This window comes from Lissotriton helveticus, chromosome 3_1, assembly GCF_964261635.1.
Source record: "Lissotriton helveticus chromosome 3_1, aLisHel1.1, whole genome shotgun sequence".
NCBI classification, from domain to species: Eukaryota; Metazoa; Chordata; class Amphibia; order Caudata; family Salamandridae; genus Lissotriton; species Lissotriton helveticus.
This window is the reverse complement of record NC_136061.1, coordinates 1,385,981,612-1,386,004,358: the sequence shown is the minus strand read 5'-3', so window position 1 is coordinate 1,386,004,358 and position 22,747 is coordinate 1,385,981,612.

Sequence of the window (22,747 nt, the reverse complement as noted above, 5' to 3'; positions counted from 1 at the left end):
CGGAGGTCAAACGAGATACTGAAATGGACTACTATAATCCATGTTAAAAAGAAACAATATGGAGGAAAACACATGATGAAACACCCAAAGGTGTAAAAATACGGGTATCATAGGAAAGAAAGGATAATGAATGGAGATACAAGTGAAACTGCACGTACCGAACAACAGTGAAAAATGTAAAAACACCAGAAACAAGTGTAGACAAAAGATGGGACAGGGTTGTAAACGGTGGAACAGAACCATTACCTGAAACAGTACTTAAAAGAAAGAAACGGACGAGGGTAAATCCAGTAGGAGTGAAAACATGGGAAGTGAAAATGAGAAAGAACAAAAGAAAAAGAGAGAAACACTAGGAAACAATGTGAGATAGGGGGATGCTGACAAAAGAGACCAACAAACATTTATCAGAGCCCTCAGGGTAAGAAAAATATTTTTAAAAAACTACTGTATTCCAGTCTTTCATTGAGTCCTTTCGGATGAGTAGAACCAAGCTTGTGAACCCAGTACAATTCTCTTTGAAGAAGAATTTTTCTAGAGTCAGTCCCTTCTGGTTTTTTGACTACCTCCAGTATTTGAAAGCATAGTTGACTGATGTTGTGGTTTTGTTGTATGAAATGAGCCGCAACGCAGGATTTAAAATTTTTGTTTCTTATGTTGCTACGATGTTCGATCAATCTGGTTTTATTCTTGCGTTCCGTTTTGCCCACGTAAGATAGCCCGCAGGGGCACTTCAGTAGATATACTACATTTGTAGTGTCACATGTAGCATTGACTTGTAACCGGATAGGAGTGCCTTGTAAAGGATGAGTAACAATGTTTCCAGAAATAATGCTGTGGCAATTGATACAATTGTGACAAGGGATAGTTCCTTTAAATGTGGTTGATTCAATGGTGCGAGGTTTCAACATGGTTTGTAAGTTTCTGGAACGTTGGTACGCAAAGATAGGAGGTTGCTCAAATATCTGATTAAAGTCAAGTTCCAATTGAAGAATTTGCCAGTGTTTGATAATACTTTGTTTGATGAGACGGCTTTTGGTGGAAAATGTTGAAACAAACACATTGCGTTGATCTGGCGGACTTGTACTGCCCTTAGGTTTGAGTAAAGTGGAACGATCAATGGTTGCCACTCTGTCACTAGCTGTTTTAACTATCTGCTCCGGGTAACCTCTTTTCAAAAACTTGTTGATAATGGTAGTACTGTCCTGTGCATAGGCCTGATCCGTAGATGCGATTCTCTTGGCTCGAAGCAGTTGTGAGTAGGGTAGATGTCTCTTTAAGCTGGGCTGGTGAAAACTGGAAAAATGCAAAAAGTTATTGCGGTCAGTTTGCTTGGTATAAATGGATGTTTCAAACTTGGCATTGTTGATTTGTATGTCAACATCCAGAAAGGATATTCTGGATGAGTTGATATTGTGAGTGAATTGTATTCGGTCATTGATGGTGTTGAGGTGATTGATAGCTGTGACCAGTTGTTTTTCTGTACCTGACCATATTAGAAATATGTCATCTATGTAGCGATGATATGTTTTCAGATGATCTTGCCAGTGTGGAACCGTGAGTATGTGTTGAGTTTCATAGTCTTGCATGAACAGATTAGCATATCATGGTGCTGCGCAATTGCCCATGGCAACGCCAATTAATTGAATGTAGAATTTATCCTGGTATTTGAAGTAGCTGTGTAACAGGGTAAATTGGACCAGTTCCATTAAGAATAATTGAAGATCAGCTGGTTTTTGAGTTTTGAGTAATGTTGCTTCGATGGCTTGTAAACCTAAGTCATGCGGAATGGATGTATACAAAGAATTGACATCGATTGTACATAGTAAAACAGGTGCTGCTGGATCAATGGCGATATCTTTGATTTTTGAAAAGAAATCTGTAGTGTCCTGTAAGTAACTTGGCATTTGTTTCACTGATAAATGAAGATGTCGATCTATGTAGGTGCCCACAGGTTCGTCAATGGAATTGCATGTGCTGATGATAGGTCTGAATGGAGGTTTGACCGGATGTTTGTGGATTTTGGGTATCATGTACAGATATGGAATTTGAGGATGAGTTTTGACCAGATATCGTCTGTCTTTATCCGTGATAGTTTCAATGGAGACTGCTTTATCAATGAGAGACTGGAGAGTAGTTGCGTATTCCATGGTGGGATCTGTATGTATTTCCATGTACGTGTTGGTGTCTAACAAGTGATTGTTTACACTATCCAGGTAGAATTGAGTATCCATGATCACTAGTGCGCCACCCTTATCAGCCTTGCAGATTTTGATGTGACTGTTGGTAGCCAACTGAGTTAACGCTGTTTTCTCATTTCTAGAAAGTTTTGTTTGGTATGAACCGTTGTCTTATCGATGGTATGCAAATCTTTATGCACAAGTGCTTCAAATAGGTCAAGGGTTTTGTGACTGACCGGGGCCAGAAAAGAACTTTTAGGTCGTAGATCCATGAGGGTGTGCTCATCCTCCGTGGTTGGAGGCACACACACGTTGGAAAAAAAGTGTTTCAATCGGATTTTCCGCATGAATTTGTAAAAACACACTTGAGTTTCTAAATCATTGGTGGTGTATGTTGGGACGAAGGTCATGCCTTTTTGTAGAACTTTAATCTGTGTGGTAGAGATAGCAGTTTGTGAGATATTTATGATTAAGTGCTGTGACTCCGTGTTGATTGAGCTATAGGACACTGTAATTCTGTTGAACCGGGTCCGCCGGGATCGCCGGTTGCGTCGGTGCCTAATCCTAAAAAAGGCACCTGACCTGTGCTGGAAACAGAGGGTTGACTAGTGGAGGTACTGCTCTGTTGGGGTTGCAGTGGGTTTACTAGTATGGTTGTCATGTGACTTCTACACCTTTTAGTCCTTTGTCTTATGTAACATTTCCTATATCGTGATTTAAACACATATAACTGATTGTCTCTTTGTAGTGTGTGTGATGTAAAGTGCTCTGAAACCCTACACTGGTATGAGTGGCGCTGTATATCACATTAAATGCATCTGAGAGAGAGTGTGGTTAAGGTGACTTGAGGGGCACTGTTACAGGATGGAATTGAGGGAATCCGTGGCGGAGGTGGTCATTGGGGGACACCAACACACATTGTTGCACAAGGTGCCACCAGCGCTAAAGTCGGCCGTGTCTTTGAGGCCAGTCCTTCTCACCCATTGGTATCTCCATTGGCCTTGTTTCAGCAGCAGTAGCTGCAACTCACCAGGGATTGGCAATGCAGGATTTGCACGCACACAAAACTAAGTTCACAGTCTTCACATTCTCTCTGCTTCATGCGCAAGCACTTTTAAGATGTGCTGCCTGCTTTAGGGCCACTGGAATTATGCAGCAAAAAAGACAAAATTACGCCACAGTGTTGACTAAATTATGCAGCAAAATAAGGCTGCAGTATATTTCCTGAAACTTTTTGACATTTTTACACACGCTAACAGTTTCTGGAAAGATATTGCCTTATTAGTACCAGTGTAACAAACAAATGCAGCAGTGAGAGAGGTTATCAGTCAACCTTTGCAAAGGGCCGTCCACTCCGCAGCAACACAAGTCACATTCAAAAAAAACTTTTGATCCGTTTGTGCTACAAACAATGTATTAGTTAAAATCATCAGATTATCTAGCTTGTATTATGTAACAAATATGGAAGAGCCATAATTATATAGAAAACTTTGCAAACTAGGATATTTTTCGCCTTCACGTTTGAACTGCTCTTGTGGAAAAAAGGAGGAGAAGCGCTGATGACAGATGACTTGTGCTTCCACTTTTAAGCGTATTTGGGACATTATGTGTTTGAAAACATATCCCACTTTGTGATTGTATTTTAATGTCAATAACTCATACTAAACCTTAAATAATTAGGTGCCTCCATTGATTGAATTAAATAACATAAAAAGCTGTAACTGGTCAGTGAAATGTCAAACAAATACAAAAAATTTGGATGTTTTGCGCATTCTGGCCACACCTCTGACTCCGCCCACTGATCCAGTTCCCGGGTTTTTCCTGCCCTTTGATTCTCCACCCACAATTCCCCTATTTCCCCCCCCCCCACTTCGACCACTGGGAGAGATGTGGTTGAATTTCTTTTAACCTGTTAGAAGTCTGGCGGTAGCGTTGAGGCAGGCTTTCAATGGGGCCAAAGAGATCTTGGGTAGACATGCGAGGGTAGAGCATCCATATTCTAGTCTAGAGATGATTAGTGCCTGGATTGCCATTTTCAGGTTGGGAGTGTCGAGGAAAGGTTTCAGGTTTCTTAGGTAGCTCAGGTGAAATCTGGCTGTTTTGGCCATCGAGTTGATATGGCCACACATATTCAAGCGCAATCTAGGGTATTTCAAGGGATTTAGGAGAGTCCACTATGGTTGGAGGGCAGTTTAACGCTGTGATAGACTTGATCCATTCCTGAATGTCTGGTTGGTTTTGCGTGGGGAGATTAGAAGAAATTCCGTTTTTTTTGCGTTGAGTGTAAGCTGGTTAGAAGTGAGCCAGTGGACAGTCAACTTCAAGGCCTCATTCAGGGAGAGAATATACTCCGGAGAAGAGATTTTGATGTAGATCTGGGTGTCGTCGGCGTACATGTGGGAGGCAATGTTGGCAGTGCGTAGTACTTCTATGAGCGGTTCGAGGTACAGATTGAAGAGGATAGGGGACAGGGTTGATCCTTGGGGGACTCCAACCGTGATCGGAGTAGGAGCGGATACGTTGCTGTTAATTAGGAATCTCTGTGAACTATTCTGGAGGAAGGACCTAAACAATTCAAGAACAGGGTCATCCAGTCCCATCCTGTTTTTGAGGCGGTCAAGGAGTTTTTCGTGGTTAACCGTATCGAAATATGAGGATAGGTCTAGGAGGATTAGGAGACGGGTTGTGCCTTGGTCAAGGGCTTGGAGGGCATCCTCCACGATGTGGAGGAGGGTGGTTTTGATGCTGTGAACTGGCCTGAACCCTGATTGGAAGTCGTCCAGTAAGTGGAAGTTGGTGATGTGAAGGCTCAACTGCTGTTGCACACATTTCTCCAGAACTTTAGCTAGGAGTGGGATATTAGATATAGGTCTATAGTTGTCGGGGGAAGCAGGATCTAGCGTAGGACTTTTTAAGATAGGGATGACTTGGCCAGCTTAAAGAGAGTCAGGTATCATTCCCTATAGGGGGATGTGTTGATTATTGCAGTTCAAGTAGGGGTGATAGCATGTGAGGCGGCGGTTAAGTAGTTAGATGGGAGAGGATCATTATAGTGATTGTTCAGGTTTAAAGAGGATAACATTTTTGAGACAGAATGTTCGCCGTAAGTCTTGAAGTTGGACCAGTGCGCTTGGTTTTTGCGGTGATGCCTGGGAGGGCAGCACGGGGAGAAGAGGCAGAGCCAGTGGGGTTTGGGAGTGAGTGAAGGATCTAGGTTCATTTCCTAGGGCAGAGATTTTGTCGCAGAAGGAGGAAAATTGCTTGCATGATACTAGAGATTTAGGGGTTTCTTTTGAGGTTATTGCCAGTTTGTTAGATTGGTGTTTGGCCAATTCGAATAGCTTGCGAGGTCTATTCTTGGTGTTCTCCAATTCTATTCTGAAGAACTCTTTTTTAGACTGAGGCTCTTCCTCTTGTAGGCATTTCTGGATTGGCGGAGAAGTTTTAGATGGGCTGCTGACGGGTGCTGTTTCCAATTTCGTTGTCTGCTAGAGGGATCTCCTCTCATTGTTGAAGGATCCGTTAAACCAGGGGTTCCTGGCTTTGATTTAGGTTCTTTTTAGTTTTAGGGGAGCAAGATCATCAAGAATGTTGGATATAGTTGTGGAATAATGCTCAGTAAGGTTGTTGACCGTGGTGATATGAGGGGGGATGGAGGTCTGTCTCACAGCGAGCAGCCAGTTCCCAATATCAATGATCTTGGTGTCTCTAACCCAGCGTTTGGGAAACATGGGTTGTGGTGCCCTTGTCTTGTGGGTGCGAGGCAGAAGGAAGGTGAGAGTGTGGTGGTCAGACCAATCGCATGGGTCTATAGAGATAAGCTTGATAGCTGATTCCTTAGCGATGATCCAGTCTAGGGTGGCACCTTTCGAGGGAGTTGGGAGTGTGCATGCTTGGGTAAGGGCTTGGTCAGCCACACAGTCTCTAATAGCGTTGACCTGAGTGTCTTTGTGGTCGTTCCAATGCAGGTTGAAGTCGCCAAGGAAAATGTCATTAGAGTTGGGGGAAACCTTGGCTGTGATGACTTCCATGAGGTGGTCAGTGCAGGTTTCATTCATGCCTGGGGGTGGTAAAAGATGTGCAGTCTGCACAGTTGGGTGGTGTTACTGCATATGGAAAGTGCAAGGTATTCGCAGGAGTCTGTAGGACCGGCCAGAAGTTCAGTAACAAGGAGGTTAAATCGGTAGATGCAGGCAATGCCTCCCCCTTTTTTCTTAGACTGCCTATCCAGCCTTACGATGTTATAGTTGGGTGGGACTGAGAGGTCTAGGCAGGGCGATGAGGATTCGTTGAGCCAAGATTCTGTTAGGATCACTAAGTCCAATTTTTGGCTCAGGATGAGATCGGTGAATTCAGCGGCATGCTTTACTGCTGAGCGGCAGCAGTAAAGATTTATATACTCTAAATACTTCCAAATGAAAGGTTGGTTTCAGTCATCTGAGGTGGAGATAGGCTCGTCAAATGACCTGGAATATGGTTTAATTTGTGAGGTGCCAAAGAAAAAGGAAGTGGCGAGGTGGTACTGGCTATTGGTGGAATTATCGGAAGGCGTCTACAAACTTCCAAGTGACCTTTGGGGCAAGAGCTTCCCGGGGATACAGTTGGAAGATCTATGGCAAGTATATTTTAACGTTCTTTATTCCACTGTATATCCCGCTAATTTAAGAAGGAACCACGGGGCATATTATCAACAACTAGCAGTATTTATCGCTAAATAAGCTTAGTGACATTTTTTTTATCGCCGGATTTCATTGCAGAGATAACGTGCTATTAGCAACGTTTATCTCCAAAGCAATAAAATATCCGGCAATAGCGGCGAAATGCGTGAACATCGCTGGAAATCCATTGATATTCAGGCATTATCGCTAATAGGGACTTAGCCTGAATATCCACCTCCCTTTGGATATACAGGCTAAGAACTGGTCTGAGCAGGCGTTAGTTTTCAGCGATATTCGCGCTTAGCGAAAAAATATTTGTCGCTACGCCTGCATTGATAATAGACAATAGCGATTTTAGCGACTGCTTTCAGTCGCTAACAGGTTGGGTACGCCCACTTTGCAAGTCATTAGCGATAAATATCGCTGACATGCAAAGCGGGCCCCAAACCGCCCGCTATCACCTAAAAGCTGTCGCTAACTGATGTTAGCGACAGCTTGCTAATAGGGCGATGAAATTATTGCCGCTTTACGGCCGAAAACGGCCGCAAAAGCGGCGATAATTTCATTTTGCCTGCCTTGTTAATATGCCGCTACATCCTCTGTCTTCATAGAGTATATTGGATGCCATACAGATTATCAAAGTTGAGGAAGGGAAGAACGTCAAGGTGTGTAAAATGTAGCCAAGAGAAAACAGACAATATTCACATGTTGCTGGAGTGTTCTGTGATTCAGAAATTTTGGGGCGATGTAGGTAGAGATATTTCCTCTATACTGGACACAGAACTCCAAGTAAGTCTGCATCTTGTATTTTTTGACTAATCATCTATGCATGCTGATTTTACCAATGAGGAAAAAAGATTTTTTATTTGATTCTCTTGGCGCGAAGAGAGATATGTAAGATATGGATTAGTAATTTGTTACCAACTGAATTAAATTGGATAAAAGCCATTAAAAGCATAATAAGTCTGGATAGAGTATTAGAAACAAAGGAACACATTTTGGACTTCTGCTCTAAAGTGGTTAGATCTTAAATTAAAGAAGGAGTTAAGGGAAGGGTTTGATCCAATGATTCCGTCTTTTGCTTATTTCGGTCTCCTAAATCTCCTGGATGATCTGCAGTTCGGCCGGCTTCTGGCCAGGGTACAAATGTAAGGGAGAACTGCATGGGAAAATAAGATCCCTGGTATAAATAAATAGCTCTGGTAGGTGCTAGAATAGGGGGGCCCATGAGTCTGATTTCAAGGTAAATGAGGACAAAAAAAAAAACCAAACATAGTCATATCATGGAAAGATAGCATTCAAGAAAAGGAGAAAACTTTTTTCCACAGGTTATACTTCAAGAATATAACATATTGGAGGAGCCAAGATGGCGATCGGAACAGTCGCATGAACGCTTCGCTCTGAGGTCCCTTCCTCCCCGCCCGCTTATCCTGTTGATAATCCTGAACGAGGCTTTCTGATCTATGTTGTTTGAGACAGACGCTCACTTACCATCAAGTTTTGGGGCTCCACCGTGCATTGAATCCTGAGAACTGCCCTCGCCTGTTTGCCGGCCTTCGTGGCGCTGACGCCGGGACCTCGAGTGCAGAGATTGCTCGACGGTGTTCGTAGTGTCGGCGGTCCTGGTTTGGACGAGAAACCGGTCTGTGGGAGCCTGAGAGCCACGAGCCCTGAGAGGTGGGGCTGACGCACTTCCATTAGTGGGTCGCCCCGTATGCCCGAGCTGTCGACGAGTCAGAGAGCAGCCGTGTCGCCTGGTTCCCCTTGGGTGTGACGTCCGCCCATCTTAATAGTTCCATCTGGGAACCGGCGGTTGGCTCCCGGAGAGCTGAGGGGAGCACGCCAGGCCTTTCGGTGACTCTCCTTTCCGCACCAGACGTCAGCTGCCGCCGATCAGCCGTGAGACCTGTTGCCTCCGGTGGTCGGGCTGGTCACGGCGGTGGAGGGAAAGCGGCGGAGAACGGAGTGGTTAAGATGGCGGATGGCGCCTTGGAGTGTACCCCTCCCAGGGAAAGAGACACCACTGATTTTGAGACCCCTGGACTTTGGCGGCATGGAGAGACGCTTACATACGGTCACGTGATGGTTGCATTGGTTACCCTGCGGATTGCTCTACTCCGGGACTCCCGGGATTTGGAGGTACGGATCGCTGCCATTTCTGATCCGCCATCTTGTGGCGTGGTGGCTTCCCCCCGAGTTGGTGTTGCTTCATCTCCTTCGGTCGCTGCGCCAGATTCCCCGGATGACTCTACAGTTTTGAGGGTGCGAATAGATCTGGCCCCTGTGCCGCGGTGTTTTCCACATCCTGTACTTTCCTTTCCATGCTTGGCAGACATGTTTTTGGACTCGGACTTGTTGGTGGTCGGTGTGTTGGTGCATTCTGGCTGCCGCCGCGCATCGTTGGTTGTTCCTTGGTGGCTGGGACGATGTGGTGCGGCGGCGCCGCCTGCTACGCCTGGAAGGATTGAACTCTTAGTATTGACCTGTCTCCTGACCGCAAGACTGTTTAGCAGTTCTACTATCCACAGAAGTGGCCAGGGGTGACCTCGCTTGGATCTTGGAGGGACGTCTTGCTGGTCACTGGTGATCTAAAGACACGTTTTGTGGGGCTGTTACTGATTACGTTTTGTGCACTCGCTGCTCTCTGTACTTCCTATGGCCTCTGTCTTACGATTTTTGTTGCGGGAGTGGGGGGGACTGAGTGTCTGAACCGCCGGCTCCTCTCCTCGCTCTTTTTCTCTCTTGTCTTCTTTTTTCTCTCCTTACTTCCTTCTTTAGGGTGACTCTGGGGCGACAGGCACGCTGTTAGTGGGGTAGGCCATAGCCATTACGGTGATGTAGGGTGGCGGGTGTTGGAGGGGTTTTGTTATTTTAGTTTGTTTTGTTCTATGCTCCCTTTTTCCTCTTTCTTCCTAGGGGGTTGGCTAGATCTTCTTCTTACATACTTTTTCTGTCCGGCATCTGCACTTGTTTTTTCTTTCTGTCTTGTACGGGTGGGTTCCCCACACGATGTTTTTGTTAATTTGTTCGCCATTGTTTGATCTTTACTCCTGGCCTGCTCTCGGCGGGCGTAGGGTGTTTTTGGCCATATTGCTCACCATTGAATTTTTCGATCGCTTGGGGGGGTATACCCCTCCCGTCTCTTTTTGTCTATTGTGTAGTGTAATGCCTCTGTTGATATAGCTGCTGCCTCCTTCTCAGTACCTTAATAATGACACCTCTATTATCCTTGTGTTTCGCTGTGCCACGACCACGTATTATGACTATAGTGTGCTTCCTCCTTTTATTGTACTCAATTCCATTGCTCCTGTTTAGCTCTTGATTTTGCGGTCGGCCCCAGTGGTTGTAGGCCAGTGCCTGTATTGTTCTGTCTGACTTAATAAAGGTTTTCCAAAAAAAAAAAAAAAAATGAATATAACATATTTTCTTCCTAATGGTGAAATACAGTAATAAATCATCTCCTGACATAGGGCTCATACAATTTAAGGGCACTACAGTTCTTTTTAATTCTGTGTCTAGAATTAGAAGGAACCTGATGCAGTTGGTCTGACCCTTCATGTGCAGGGGACAGCAAACATTAACTAATTGATCCATGCTCATTAATTTTCTATCTCCACCACATTGTGTAATACACAAGCTACTCAAAGTTGGAGAGAATGCAGACTCTTTTATTCCTTGGAGATCAGGTCTTTTGACCTTAAATAGCTCTCCAATATGCCCATTAACACCTTTATCCCAAATATCTTGTTCTATCTTCTCTTGTAAATTCTCTTTTCTGGGTCTTGATCTTATGTATAACAATATCACACTGTATGTCACAAAATGCCATTTTGGTGCTTAAGTGGTATGATAAGCCCACAACATATTTTATATAGCCCTGTCCACAAGATTGCCAGTTGTACTTGCCATCAGAATGCATTGTTTAATCAATCTACTCTCCCTACAATCCATTTGCCCTGGGACAATATAGTGCTGTCCTCAAATGGCTAACTGACCTTTACCGTAGGAATTTCCATACACATTCTGAAGTGGATTGTGCCTCACTGTCCACAATTAGTTCTTCTGTAACGTCTTCTCTAATGAAAACCTCTCTTCAAAACACCTGTGATTATACTAGTTGAGATGTTCTGTACAACCTTAGTACCTTCCAAAGTGATTGGTAGTCAACTGAAATCAGGACGTACGTGCCACTGAATCTTACTTGATTTATAAGTCCCAGGAAATCAAATGCTAAATTGTTCCCTGTTTGTCCAGAACTGCTCCTGAAGAAAGGGATGCTCTACTCAGACCCGTGGTTTTGTCACTAGTGGCAAAACTGACACAATTCTTTGCTTTTTATTCAACTAGTTAATTAAACACATGCCACCAAGAGTGAGCTGTGATCCTACTCTTGGTTAAACTTATACCAAAGTGCCCCTTAGCAATCCTTTTTTGAAGAGGTTTGGGTGGAACTAATTTATTATGCTGAGAATTTTACCCTCTAAGTATCTCATATCTTGCCTGATCAGCATTTTACCTTCCCAGGTATCCTGTCGTATTTGTTGGGCCACCACCGAAGCCATATGTTCTCCAGCACTCCTTTCAACACATAATCCTTATCCTTGTTAAAACAGGTCATATCGACTGGCCAATACCCATTTTCCTCCTCATCATACTTACCGAATGATATTCTAGACAAGCAATTCGCTTTGAAGTTGAATATTCCAGGTTAGTACTCAGCCTTAAAATTTTAACTCTTCCAGACCAACAAGCAATATAGTGAGCGGTGCACTCCAAACCTTTTAAAGCCAAACGTTTATGATGTGATCTCAAAGTGAAGGGAATCAATCATGAGTTAACTATTTGCTTCTATACATCAAGATTTTTTGGGGGAAGTATAATACATTCCAGGTATTGGGGGGGGGAATGCTGAAACAAGACTCCACACTGCAGTAGCCCAAGGGCTGACTACATTTCTGTAAGAGTAAAAGTTGCAGCATAGAAGTGCATCATACTCAAAAGAAACAGAGCGGTCGCCTGTCTGAGGTGAAGGTTACCACCCCTTCACCTGTAAACAATGATGCATCATTGGTGCACAAAAGACTCAAATACGCAGAATGGTGAGCAGATGATTACTGCTTCAAATGGTACTGCTGATGCGGAAGTTCTAACTGGATTCCTTGGCACCCAAGCTCCAGGGGAAGAGACAAATACTCAGCCACAGTAAAGGTCAGTCGCCAAGACCACCAATCACATGCTGGATGATTTAATTTATTGTCAACAGAGCACCAGAGGAAGAGCGAAACAACACCGAGTGCTACATCAGATGCGGGGATCATCAATTTCCCCACAGCGGTCTTAGGGTGCCGCAATCAAGGGCCAAAAGAACAGCAACACAGTGTCACCATGGAGATCTTCACAGAGGTGTCAGAAACTAAAATGATTCATCAGCTGTAGCCTGAAATTCGTCAGAGAACAGGTATGATAAGGTTATGAGTTCTCACAGGAGACAACAGATATCTCTGCCATACCCATGAACCCAACCAGGAAACAGCTTAAGGAAAGTTCAGGCACACAACAGAGTTGGCGATGATGCTTGTTGTCCCCTGTTCAAAATGGTCCTTGTCCCTCAAATTTCGGTAATAAAGAAAGAGGGCTCTTTAGTAGGGATCAAGCGCTTAGCTTGCTGATAAATATGAGATTTTTAAATGTGACGTGTGCAATGGGCAGATTTTTAATTGCTATACAGGGGTCCTTGAAGGAATTGGTTATATAATTTAAAAGGGGTGGGGTAGAAATGTGATGTCACCAATATTCGGGTATACCCCGGGGCCTTGTTATTTAGGGTGGATGTACAAATGTATACCAAATGTATAGGTGACTCCTTCCCCTTGCCGATGATGAACTAGATACTCCCTATGGTTTGGTCGAGTTCCTTTTGTCGATTTTATTATGATTTTATTGCGTTTTATACTGTTTTTACGGTTACAGGGTCTGTACAAATCAGATTTTAATTGTATGTATTGCAGCATTTTCTTTTTATGGCTATATATTCCAAATAAAAACGAAACGAAACATGGGAATGTACGATGGAAATGCACCACCAGAAGAAAAAAACAAAGGACGGCATGTGAACAAATTGGAAACCGTATTTACACATATTGTTCGACAAGTCTATAACGGGGAGGTTAGTTACTTTGCTCACCTAGCAAAGGTAATCATTGCAAGCAAGTACTCCGAACAAGTGACATGACATTCATGTGTCTTTTACTGCACATTGTATTAAATTAGCAGAACTTTTATAGTCTGTATCTATGTTTTATTTTATTCCACTCACATGAAAGTCAACAAGGCAGCCAGGTACCCCCTACTGTGGCCGCGGCCATCCCTGCTGTCCAAGTGACAGTTTGAAATGGAGGATGTCAATAAAACACAACTTCAGAGAATGCAATCCTTTTGAGCCAAACCATCGCAAAATTTTGTTTTCTTTCAACCTTCGTAAATGAACTTTGCAGTGGGTTTACTGACAGCCAAGCTTATGTCTGCAACTCCATCAGCGGAATTATTCTAACTGGCACCCTGTAGTGTGGTGTAATCCACATCAAAAGAGCAGGAACAGTTTTGAGGAAGAAGGAATGTGGTCTACAAGACAGAAAAATAAAACACATGCACATTTATCAGCTGCCCAGAACTAAATCCAATGCAGGCAGCTAATGGAACTTGCAACATTCCAAATGTAACAATTACCTTTCACAATAAGCATTGCAACATACAATAAATACATAAAACCCATACAACCCCGCTCACTTTCCACATGTGCAGCCACAGTGTTTGAGATTTGGGGTGGAGGACCCGGCCATCCTGCCTCCAGAGCAGGCACACCCTATGAGGGAGAAGTAGTGGTAGCCAAATACTGAGTGACCATAGACTGGTGTACCAGATCATCCTTGCCCAATCTGGGGTGGTTAGGGGTCGGATCAGATGTGTGTTTGATGTCCCATCACTTTCCACAACACCAGAAATTGGGGGGAATGTTTACAGCAGGTCCAAAGTCCATCATAACATGAAGACATCCTAAAGGAAGCCATACAGCAAGAGTTTTATGGCACAGAACTGAGAACACACCCTCTTCTGCTCTGTAGAGAAGTGGTCCACATTTAGATACACCAATATAGAGACGATCCCCTCTGTTCCTTCAGGCTGTAATTCCCACTGGTGGTCCTCTAGAGAGAGGAGGCTTAGAGCATTGCACTCAAATTGAGAGACCGTGACAGAGGCACTCTACCAAATTCCCTTTCACGGCACCCAACTACCTCAGTCAAATTGCCTCAGAGCAAAGAATCCACAAACCCACACACTCCGTCTGTTGATGTAGTGGATGGGTATGGTGTTGACCAGCAGGATTTGAATGGCACTCCCATATACTGAATGAAGAAATGCCTTCAAGGCAGGGTAAACCCCTGGATGCTGTAGCACATTTATGTTCACCCTCTGCTCTTGCGTGGACTAAGGGCCCTGAGCTGTCCTGTCCTATCACCCAGATGGGCTCCCCAGCCCTGTGACTGCATGCACTTGCAGAGGGCTGAACAGACAACCACAAAATTGGAAAGATCCATCCACCAGTGCAGGTTGAGGTGAATAGCCCTGAATTTGCACTAGAGCTGAGAAATTCCTTTGTTGTTGGGGCAACTGCTGTTGTAGCCACCACTGCAGGGCCCTCATCTGACATTTGCGTGCAGAACCAGAAGGATAGATGAGACCAAGTAGACATGAGACCTGTATGATCATAAGATGCACTTGAGTCAGAAAACTCGGAATCACCTCCCAAATATCCTGGTCTTCTGTGAAGTAGGAAAAGCCTTCATTCTGAGTTTGCCTAAAAACACACCTCTGTCAAACTCTGATGAAGGTCAAACTCTGTGTTGGAATGTGGTGAGACTTTTGGACATTGTTGGTAAAGTGCAATTTACACAGGAATGTCATCATGCACCTAAGGCCAGTAATGCCACCTTTAAGACAGTAAGGGTAGGGAGTAGCCTTTGAGGATCAATTGGATGTCCTGGCCATCTGCTGTGACTGACTACCTGTTGGGGGAAAAGTGAAATACCCTCTCTTGGAACATGGTGGTGTAAGTTATGAACATCAGAGAACCTTTGGGACAGTATATCCGATAGAAGATGGAGGGAACTTAACCTGCTGCTGATGATGATGATAGAAACCTGTAATCAACCACTATCTCCAAAGAAGTGATACATTTGCTAAAGTGTGTGATCCAGCTGAGAGGCTTATCTCTTCCGGGACTGTTGAGCTTTGGAGTAACCCATCAACGTTCGGTATTGCTAATGGGACTGCCTCAAGGGGTGAAGCCATGTCCATTTTGTGAAGCTATCCAGGAAGAAGTCAGTTATTTTGCCAAAAAGGAGCTCCACATCAAGGTGCCTGTTCTGAAGGGTGGCCTGGACATCGCCCAAAAAGCTGGTAGAATGCATCAGGCACTCCACCGTAATGTGAAAGTTGTGTAAATGCACCAAGTTGTGGAATCAGCAGAAGCTGCACTTCAGAATCTGTTTAAGTCATCAAACCCATTGCGATGAATCCGGGAAAGGATTTTTGCAAGTGCTCAACCAGGCTTAAACTGCTAGGATGTCAAATTATTACAAGAAGTGAACATAGCAGCCCAGATAGCATGTCACATTTACCATACAAAGAGTGTAACTTCCTTATACAAAAAACTTTCAGCCGATAGCACCCAGTCTTTTAGATACAATTTTTTCTCTCAGACTCAGGATTTTCCGGTCCTCACATTCTGCAAATACTCTGGGTATTTGGGGAAACCACTGGGCTCAGAATCAATCCAGCTAGGTCGGTCATGTTCCCGGTCTGTGGAGATCAGTAGAGAGGCTCAAGGGCGGATCAACTGACACATGCCACCAGGTGGTTTCAATACTTGGGGGTATTCATTTCGTCATGCCCAACTATCTCATCGTCACATAACATATCCCCAATACTGCCACGTCTCAAAGAAGAGACAAGCGTATGGTCATCCTTGCCCTTATCATTATATGGACGGTCGGCCATCTTCAAGATGATCTCCCTTCCAAGAATACTGTATCATCTTCAAAACTTCCCATATGCAATCCCACAATCTTGGTTCCGGCAGGTCGAGGCTCTCTTGAATCAGTTCCTGTGGAGGAGGGATGCCATTTGACTGGCCTTACGTACCTGCACACAATCCACTTACTGTGGAGCGGTCGCTGCAGCGGATATTTATGCGGATTATTCCGCCTCTCACCTGCTTAACATTAATGAGTGGTACAGTGCACAGGCGACCCGGCTTTTGCAGTCGAGCATCGAGCGATGAGCCCCCAAACTCTCTTAGACCTCTTATATAGCCAGACAAATCTAGACCACCTACCACCAGCATGCAAGGTGGTAATACTCATATGGCGAAACACGGTTAGGAAGATGGGCTAGAAAGGGCGACTGACACAGACAAGCCCCCTCTGGAATGGTACATACCTCCGCCAGGTAACGACAATGCAAGGATTCCGGACGTGGGACGTCATTGGCATCTCAACATTAAGTGACATAATGCACGGGACAGTACTTAAGCCCTTCCAACAATTGCAGACTGAGTATCAGCTACACCATTGCCAATTTGATAAATATCTTCAGCTCAGTCATATAGTGACATCATATATCCAATCCTTGAGGGACCTGCCAGAGTTCCACCCATTGGAGGGGCCCTTGTAGATGGGAGGCTTTGGGGCCCATAAGATCAGACAAATTTACCAAACATTCATCACACACAATCACACAACACTCGCCACACTTCGCACAGCGTGAGAGGCGGACATTCCTGACCTTGCAGACTATGACTGGACTGAGGCCCTGGCGAGTCCCCTCGGAGCAACTATTGCCAACCGATACCATCTAATCCAATTTAAATATATACATAGAGCATAGTACACGAGGTCCGGTCTCTGGCGTATGTGTGTTATCCCATCCTCTGCCTGCCTCAGATGGGGGGACACAGAGGCAACCTTTCTACACACCTTGTGGAGCTGTGGGGCACTTCAGCCTTTCTGGCGGAGGGTGTCCCAGTGTTTAGACCAGGTTTTGTCCTGGAATCTCCCTCTAGACCCCAAATTATTCCTACTACATAGTACTGATGGGATCAGTGAAAACCGATATAAACAACACCTTTTATTCTTAGAGCTCTCATTAGCCAAACGAAACATCGCCGAAACTGGAAGGGGATTTCCCCACTGTCCGTGGGTGGGTGGAAATGTGCCATGAATAAATGTATGGGGATGGCGATAGCGGTGTTCAAGGCACGGGACTGCCCACAAAAGCATCAGAAGATTTGGTCTTGCCGGGCAAAATACAGGGGTATTAAATTACCCCTGTGCAGCCCTTAGTATTGTCAGTCCTACAGGGAACACGCCCATGCATTCATGGACTTTCCCTGGTTTAGCGGTCTTGATCACACAGATTAGTTTGACAGGTAATCCTAATGGGATGGGGTGGAGTGGGAGTGCACCGCCTGAGCCAAGGTCGGGTTTTAGAGTCATATTTTTCTTTCATGGTTTTATTGATGTAATGCAATTCCGGTACAATTCTGTAAATCTGCATAAGTGGATGTACGCAATGGGCTCCCAGGGCCATGATGTGCTGACTAAAAAAAATCTCTTTATTGATTTTCAGAACAGAAGAAAATAGTGTTACAATGAGCACATATCGCTCACCATCCATGGTACAAATATGAATAAACATAACAGTTCCTAATGGGAACCACAGTGCTTTAAGAATGTAGTGCATAGCTTTAAGAATGTAGTGAATAAACAAATGTGGGTCTCTCTGGGTTGTATTATAGCAAAGAGGAATATTGCGAGAACATGGAAGGGAGGGGTCGTGCCCCGAAGAACAGACTGGGCTGCAGATATGGACTGGTACATGCAAGCAGAGATGGTGATATACGAAGGTAGGGGCTGCCCGGGCAAATGGACTAGAGTGTGGGGTCCATGGAATGAATGTAGAGGTCTTTTATGTACCCCCATTGCAGATGATACTCCTTATAATGTAGCGGGAGAATCCCTTTAGAATTTGAAGACTGCGATTTGTCTGTATGTCATTGCTACTGTCTATTTTAATTATTATTCATCACATTTATGAGGCCTTTATTTTCATTGATGTACCCTCTTTGATGATTGCTTTAATTCATGTTGTTGTTTTCTGCAGTATTGTCACTTTCAGTTCTATAATAAAAAGAATTTTAAAAAAAAGAATGTAGTGAATAATGTGGTCTCACATGTCTTGACGTGGCATCAGTACTCTCTTAGCTGGAATCAACACAAGCCTCCGTTAAACAGAGAAGACTAATATATTTGGGGCAGGTGAATTTACGAAATTCGACAGCTAGTAAAGCAATAAAGGGACGCCAGACCTAAGACTATGAAGTGCCCTGTGCTGAGAGAGCATGGGTCAACCTTTCCATCCCCAGTATGTACCAGCGACGGTGGAGCCAACCCAGGTAAGTAGGAATCTGTCTCGTAATATGTCAGGAAATCCTGCCTGGCTGACCGGAAAGCTAATCCAATCTGGCGTCCACTACAGGATTTGAATGGGAAGGTGAGTGCGTTGGGCAACCCCAAAGTGGTAGAGGTAGGAAATCGAGGAATCTGGGTGTTAAAGTGAGTGTCTACATTGTCTAGTAATTGTGTACAGTAAGAGGTGAGTTTTGGACATTCCCATAATAATTACAGTAAGGTGCCAGGGAAACCACAGCCTTGCCAGCACTATGGTTTGCGCATGAGGTTTCCCTGATGTGGGTGGACTGGCGTGTGAGGTACCAGTATGTGGCAACCTTGGTAGCTGTTTAAATACTTACCATCTTTCGGGCTGTGTCTCGTCTGTGATAGTATATTTCTTCCCATTCCTTCTGGGTCAGTGAGCGGCCAAGCTCTAATTCCCAAAGCTGCTGGCTTGTCGATTTTGACATGTGTGTTGGGTGGGGGGGGGGGCAAGAGGCTGTAGAGTTCAGTGATGAGGCGTCAGTAAGATGCCTTAGTCACCAGCCACTTTTAAATAGTGGTAAGAAATCCTTGCATGCCAGGACAAACTGTAGGATGCATCAACTAGTGGCGCTCAGTTTCAAGTATTGAGTAGTTGGATTGGAATTGTCCAACAGGCAGGGAACCCTCCTCATCGAACAAGTAGCCTATACACTGGCATCCAGCACATTGCCAATGGAATGCTGTTGAATTTAGTCCTGGGGTAAAATACACATTACCAACAATCTGTGTCAATGGGGAAGGGACAGAAGTCAGGCCACCTCGCTCAGCCACTCAATAGCAGTTATCTAGAGAGGTTTTGGTAATGGGGGAGAAATAGACGCGTCTCAGTTGTGCATTCTTATACAAGATATTATGATATTGGCGCCCTCACGCTCCTACTCCTTTATCGGTGATAAGCGTGGCTCAAATCTGAAGTTGAAAGGAAGGGAGAGTCAACAGTGAAAGGGCCAATCGTGAGTGCAAGAGGCTTAGAAATGGGGCTAACCACTGGGGTACCAGAGAACCCCACGGAAATATTAGTCTTGCCAGACAGAGCTGCCCCTGGGACCTGGGAACGTGCCACAGAACTTTTCGTAGCACCTGTATCCACAAAAAATTTCTGAGGGGATCCCGACAAGTCTGCCGTTACATAAGGCCCACGTTGATCAACATCCACAGAAACAGGTCCCGCGCTCTGCCCTACGCTGTCCTAGTTATAAGAAAATCCCGTCAAGTCATCCATAGCATATGCATCGTTGTAGTACTGCCGATCTCTGCAATCGTCACCCTCCTTTTGAAGGTGTTGCCCGTCACTTCCCCCATCAAAGTAATTCCCTCCTGGTCTCCTGCCTTCCTCAGACTGTCTACCATTCCTATTCGCGTCTCCCCTGCCCCGTCCTCTGCCTGGTCCGGCAGCGGACCGGAGCAGTGGACAGTCTTTCCACCAGTGCCCCTCCTGTTTGCAGTTGGCACACTGGTTCTGTCCCAACCGCTCTCTTTTCTCTCCCCTTCCGTAACTACTTCCTCCTCGACCAACCGCCATGGGCGGGGCTCCTCGTCCCCGACCCTTCGCCAATTGCTGCAATAACACTCTCGTCTTCAAATCCTTTGCCTTCTTTTCTTGCCTGTCCTTATTCTCATTTTCTCTTTGCTCGTAATACTGGGCCATACTCAAAATCCCAGAGGGGGAGGATGTCGTCCATGTACTCTCTGATGCTTGCAATCGGGCTGATATTTCTGGCAACAGATTCGTGACAAATCTGTTAACAAAAAGTCGCAACCCGCCATCTTGAGATATATCCTGACCGCTAAAATCCATGAACGTTTCCTCAAAACGAGTGAAGAAATCTGAAACGGCCTCATCCTTCTTCTGTCTGCAGGCCGTCAACTTATCCCAATCTACCTTTTTAGGTGGGATGAGTGAGTGCATATACTTTATTATACACCCTGGCAGCGCTAGTATCTCAGCCTTCGGCTTCTCCCCTGGCTTGCGCTCCTTATCCCAATCTTTGAATTCTTCCCATGTACCACCCAGCTCTTCCGTATGATCTGAACCTTTCACCTGTCTCCGCACATCTACGGGGACCAATAATCCGAAAAAGAATTCAATATTTGCTAAAGTCATGACCGTCGAGGAAGCAGCCTCTGTCAATTCTTTATAATAAGCTGTCGGATTCTTCCTAGAGTCAGGTAGCTGAGCCTTCAAAGCTAATACCTCGCTCCTTTTCCAGGGCGTATACACCCACTGTTCCTGGAAATGAGCGCCGATACGAGCTCGGTCACAACCTGTGTTGTTGGGTCTATTAACCCCAGGTACCTCAGGGTGAAATATAGGGTGCACTTCACGCATCGGGTGTACCCCAGGGTAATGGGGTTCTCCCGCTTCTGGTAGCTCATTTCTGTATTCTAACAAGAACCTCAGACTACGGAACACATCCTTTATTCCAGTGTTGGCCCTATAGGCATTATTCTTGATATCACGGAGAATCGCCGGTGCCTCCCCACCATATCCCTGTTCCCACAACGCTATCAATGTCGTCGACATGTGCCACAAAGCATGTTGCTGCATCAAAGGCTCAAAGTCTTTCATGGTAGACCAAATGTCTTCTAATGAATAAATGTTATTCCTGGCCCATTGACAAGCTTGATTGGCTACCATTGTCTTCTCATCCAACCCAACAGCAGAACGTGTAAGTAACTTCCGTACCTGAGTAAATAGTCCGCCTCCCGCTCCTCTAGTGGGAGTCAGCAGCGCGCTCTGAGGGGTAGTACTGGCTGAAACAGCGGGAATAGCGGAACCAGTAGAGAACACCGGGGAGAGCACAGCAGGCGCAATTGGGCTTGTCGCGGAGAAAGAGAGCAGGGGTGCAGTGACAGAAGGGGAAGTTCATTCAGCCACAGAGGAAGCAGGTGCACCGGACAAGGGAGGGGCAGTACCCATTTGGGGAACTGAAACCACCGCCGAGGAGGTGGGATCCACCAACACGGGGTACAAGGGCTGCGGGGCATATGGGGGAGGGGGTCGAGTGTTCAAAATGTCCTCCATCTCGTCTTGGTCATCTTCTCTCACTACATAGCTCTTATTATCCAATAGCCTAAAACGTCTATCTGCGCGCTCAATTCGCAGCTCATTCTCTTTCTTAGTGTGTTCCCTGGCCTTCTGCGCCATCGTCTGCGCCGCTCTCTTCTGAGTCACCTTCTCTTCCCTCATTTGCCGTTCTCGTACTTCCTTCTGCCACATCCGCAAAGAATCGAACATACTCTGGCGGCTGCGCCTAGCAAACAATCTATCTTGTAAATAATCTAACTTTGCTCCATCAAAAGAGCCAAGCAAAGGCCACTGTAAATCCACATTATCTTTTGTATATTTATGCCACAAAGTAGAAAACAAAATCGGGGGTAAGCCATGCTTGACGTACATGTCGAAATTTGGAGAGCCCTCCACCGGGGCAGGTTGGCTCTCAGCCAGTCTAACGTCGGAGACATCACCACAGCACCCTAAACACCGTAATTTACTAAAACACAGCATCCTGCTCTCACACAATCACACACTAGCACAAAGACTCACACTTGCACACTTACTCACTTACCGGTAGGTCACACTCACAGCTTCAATATACGCTACATCAAATCCGTACCAAAAACACGTGTTACAAAATGGGACAAGGCCCGTCGACCAAGTCCTGGGGAACCTGGACCCTACCGCAGACCGAACAGCGCACACCCGCTATTCCGAGACTGGGGAACACATCCGTCTCCTGGGCAACACTACAGATCGGCATGCGCTACACCACATGGGACTCGGCGCTCTTTTCCGCGAACCACCACCCTAGGGGTTCGGGTGAGCCCGAGATCCTTCCGTAGCAAGCCACCCGCCGACTGCAGTATTATCCAGTCGGATGACTACAAACCAACGTTCACCCAATCTCCGTCAAGTCTGTCAGAGCACCACTTGCACTCTGAGTTCCCCGGAGCACACTAGCCCCAGGAGCACGCCGGCTCCTCCAAGCAACAGTCGGACCACTCACCTTCTATGCGCGGTACCGACTTCTACCATTCTCCACCTCCGGCTGCCAGGACCAACACGGTCAGCTCCAAAGTTCCGCCTTCCGGACTCCGGCGTAGGATCGTGGACCGGGACCACTTCCGATCAGCAGGGCGGGGCAGCGCTGCGAGAACCAAGCTCGGCATCAAAGTGGGTACCCAGACCCACCGTGCCGACCAGAGGGTCCCCGGCCTTCTGCTACCCACTTACGGGTGAGAAAGGTCCTAATCGCGGAGTTCCTGTTCGGGCGCCATCTGATAAGCGTGGCTCAAATCCACCCGAGTGACTTACCGCACTCACCTATAGTAACCCAATAATAAGTCAGCCGGACAG